Below are 4436 nucleotides of genomic sequence, written 5' to 3'. Positions count from 1 at the left end.
CTAATATATAACTGCCTGCAGCTAGTTAGGAGATGCCCACAGGAACCTCGCTGCTGGCAGTGGCATGGTGTGGCTGACACAAACCTTTATGTCATGGCCAAATGTGTCTGCTGCCCAGCCACCAGCAGGTGCTCACTTCACCTTTAGGTCCATCACTGCAGTTGCTGCAGTCCTTACTCCAGTGGTAACTACGCCTCTCCTGCTGAGGCTGTTGGTATGTGAACTAGTGAAATTAAATCAGATGTGGTAGCATGGGCTTCCCTGTTGTTTTTTACTGCAGTACAGGTGCTCCTTCCAGGTAGTGCATGCGTCTTCTGAATTAAGCCCAAAACAACTTGATTTGTAGATGTGAACTTTCTCCCAGTTTGATAAGAAGAGGTATATTTTCAACCAGCCTTCTCACTGTCCCTTTTGAACCATATAGCATCTGCCCCCGATGGGGCTGTGTGGATTTGTGTTGGCTATTGCACATTTGCCTCTAAATTTTTATTATGTTTTTTTGGTGTCATATTTATATACTGAGCATGATGTCAGATCATTTGGAATATCCTTTTGGTCAGTAGGGTCACCTGTCCTGCCTGTGTCTCCTCCCAAGCACTCCCAGCTTCCTCACCATTGTGGCAGTGTGAGAGGCAGAAAAGGCCTTGGCTCTGAGCAAGCCCTGCTCAGCAATAACAACAACAGCTCCATATTTTCAACCCTGTGTTGTACACAAATCCAAAACACAGCCCCCTACCAGCTACTGTGAAGAAAAGTAACTACCCCAGCCAAAATCATCACACACCTTTACTGTTCTTGCTAATGTTTTAACATTTTGAAAGGATTTAATTGCGTTGACTTTCATGGGGGACGTATTTGTTACCTGCATTGTCACTTGCCATGCACCACCTGTTTGTTCTTGCCCAAACTTGTACATTAGTAAGCTGTGATCATTCCAGGGTCAGCTATTTCCTTTAGGTTTTTATGCCCTTTTTTCTGAACAGCACATGTGTAACAATAATCTGTAGGACTACTAGGAGAGAAAAAAATATGATACTAAGCATTCTATTCAAATACAGTTAAAATCTATAATTAATTATTTTTCTAATTAACATTTAACTTATGCTTTTGGAATAATATGAAGTTTGGTAATGCTTCTCAAGAGGAGTTCTAAAAGATCATCCTCAAAAACATTAGTGAGTATAATTGAAAATTATATGTAAATTGTCTAAAATTTCTTGGAGCAAAAATAAGAGATAACTGTGGCCAGCTGGTGTTTAAAAAGAAAAAAAGTTTAAATGAAAGGCCTCAAAAAATAAAAATAAAAGTTAAGAATCTAAAAGCAGACCTCTTAAGTTTGCTTTAGGTTTTCATAACCTCTTTCATAAAATGTGTTTTTGCTTCTTGTCATTTGACCTGGGAGAGGATATATGTACTGATGCATGTGTTTATAACCTAAAAAAATTTGGAAAAATACATTAGAAATTCAGTATTGGCCTTTCATTGTCTTTATATTTGAGTTAGCTTAATAAAGTCATACCAAGCTGATGTGCAGCACTGTGTTTTCAGCATTATTGAAAAAAGCTCCACATTGGAAACTGAAGTGGATAGCAAGCAATATTTTTCTTAAAGCTACTACATTTTCAGTATCAATGAAATCTTAAGGTAAATAAGTTTTGATTTGAAGGTCTATCTTAGATTCAGGCAACTGAGCCTCTGCACTGGCAGTATGGATATCAGGGGATGATGGTTGTTAATTTGCTTTAGAATTAGCTCCCTTCCTTTCACCTTTTCCTCCTCCTTAGTGCTCTTCATGACATCACTGCCAGTTTCAAATGAGCCCTTGTCATGTACAGCTGAACTCTCACCAGAGCATCTCATACCGTAACAAGCACAATGAAACTTTAATTCAGTCTTTGGCATTCAACCTATCATTCCTTGCAAGGTAAATTTGTTTCTTTCTGAGGGCAATCTGGAGTGTTTATTCCACATATACAGTTGCTGAGATCTGTCATTAATTTGAATTTACTGTTCAAATTGACTCTGTATTTTCATTCACCAATGAAAGCATGCCACATTCTCTACCATATAAACATAAGCATAAATTCTCTACCACACAGGTATTGTCCTGAAATAGCATATAAACACTTCATATTTTCTACTTGTGAGACAAATGGAATGAGAGACAGCTTAAGAAATATAAACACACTTGTTGTAGTCATATTTGAACTATGGCAAGTTGACTATTTCATACCATTATATTTCTATATCTAAAAAGTAGTCATCTTGATAGGTGTGTATATCAGGACTTTGATATATATTGTTCTATCCTTATATCTAAAGATATAAGGATATCTTATGTATCTAAGGATACATAAAACAATCTTGGGCATGCTGCATTTTTTTCAAAATACATATCTCTTCCAGGTTTTATATTTTTATGAAGGTTTGAGCAATGAGCCTTGAGGTGGTATGTGACTGTAATCTGGATTTTGTAACATTGTTTGTTTCATTGTAACATGATTCTCCCAGTGTCCTGCAGGCTAAAAGTACGCACATCTCATGGGATCTGTGGGTAAATACATGGTTCAAAATCAAATATACTCAACTGTAGACAGCCCCTAACAGGTCTCAACAAAGTAAGGTTGCATGACCTAGCTGGTTAAGTTTGTTATAGTACAGGAAAAGAATGAGTTGTCCCTTAGAAAGCTAAGTCATACTATACAGGAATATATGAAGGCAGTATTAACTCTAATTTATGTATATGGAGAATAGAAACTAGGAAAATCTAGAGGGACTTGGTGTAATGTTGCTGGGGTTTAATCCCAGATAACAACTAAGCCCCACACAGCTGCCCCTTCACTCCCCATGTCCACTCCCAGAGGGATAAGGGAGAGAGTTGGAAGGGTAAAAGTGAGAAAATCCATGGGTTGAGGTAAATACAGTTTAAGAGGTAAGCATGCAAAGAAAGCAAGACAGGAACTCATTCACCTCTTCCCATGGGCGGGCAGGTGTTCAGGCTTTCCCAGGAAAGAAGGGCTCCATCACTTCTAACAGTGACTTGAGAAGAAAATGTTATTGCTCCATTTACCTTCTTCTTCCTACAGCTTTATATGCTGAACAAGATGCCACATGGCATGTGATGTCCCTGGGAACAGTTGGGGTCAGCTGTCCTGGCTGTGTCCCTGCTCAACTCCTTGTGCACCCCCAGCCTACTCACTGGTGGGCTGAGGAGAGGAGCAGAAAAAGCCTTGGCTCTGTAAAAACTGTGCAGCAATAGCTAAAACATTCCTGAGTTATCAGACCCATTTCTGGCACAAATCCCAAACGTAGCCCCATATTAGCTGTAAAGAAGAAATTTAACTTCTCTTTTTCCAGCTAAAATCAGCATAAATGTCAACCCAGTATCAGGATGTCGCCCTGTTCTCCACCAGCAGTGTCACATTTTTCAACCAAAATTAGAACTATTGAGTGTTAATAAGATCTCAGTTGACAGAAAAGCAGACTTTTGAGAAAAACTAGGAAAAAACCCGTATCAAAAGTATATTATTGCATACAAATGGATATAAAATATTGCATTTAGTAGCTAATAAAATTTTCCTTGAATTGGCTAGTTGCTTGGTGAGGGACAAAACCCTATTATTAGTATTAGGAAGTTAAATCTTGGCACGTATTCTCAAGGCCTTACTTACTTACAAGACATTGCTTATATAGCATTAAAGTACCTAATACTGGAAAAGTACTTCAAGCAAGTTGCCATCATCCTGAGGAAACATGGGCAATAAGACATCTGATGGAAATATAACCAGACTGTCAGCAGAGACCAATCTCCTTCCTCTATTGTCTTCCCATTTTTCAGAAAAAAAAAAAGGGAATGTGTTTTGAGCTCAACATCATTAAAAGCTCAGAGAATAATCTTCTAGAAATCTTGCAAAGAGGGTCATCAGGAAAACACAGAGAGGCTTCTGTAAAAACCACCTTTTAGAGTTCTAATAATTCTGTTTTAACTTCTGCCAGTTTACTTAAATTAGTCCATCATTGTCTCAAAATAGGGCTGCTCTGTCAGGTTCATTTTCTAGGCTGACAATCAGAAAAGAAGTATTTAATTCACAGATTTCAATATGGTCTCTGCTTTTCGTAAAATATTTTATCTCTGTTTTGTAGGCGAGATAATTAAAGCATGAAGGATACAAGGGAGCTTTGCAGTAAATCAGCAGCAGAATTAAAAAAAAGGAGGATGAAGTTTTCTTGATTTTTAAAATAATGCCCTGGATACTATGCTGTGAATTAATTTCTACTGAAACTGTGTCCCATGCAAAATTTCATTGAAGTATAAAGTAAAAGGGTTTTATAATACCCCCAGAATTTCCTCTTGACTCTGCTTCCAACTGTTGCACTTTTGCTCTGTGTGAATTGTTGTCCTGATTAGATTTTTCAAATCCCCTGCTGTTTATTTC

General features: G+C 37.9%; 1 long non-coding RNA gene across 1 annotated transcript; it reads left to right on the top strand.

Moving 5' to 3' along the window:
* Nucleotides 1-1110: 1110 nt before the first annotated feature.
* LOC137479950 (uncharacterized) lies at nt 1111-3670 on the top strand. Its single transcript, XR_011002623.1, has 3 exons — nt 1111-1175; nt 1785-1924; nt 3358-3670. It is a non-coding gene; the product is annotated as an uncharacterized lncRNA (long non-coding RNA).
* Nucleotides 3671-4436: the final 766 nt, after the last annotated feature.

Source organism: Anomalospiza imberbis, chromosome 1 (genome assembly GCF_031753505.1).
Source record: "Anomalospiza imberbis isolate Cuckoo-Finch-1a 21T00152 chromosome 1, ASM3175350v1, whole genome shotgun sequence".
NCBI lineage: Eukaryota > Metazoa > Chordata > Aves > Passeriformes > Viduidae > Anomalospiza > Anomalospiza imberbis.
The sequence above is the reverse complement of the archived record's forward strand: the minus strand, read 5'-3'. Positions and strand labels throughout refer to the sequence as shown.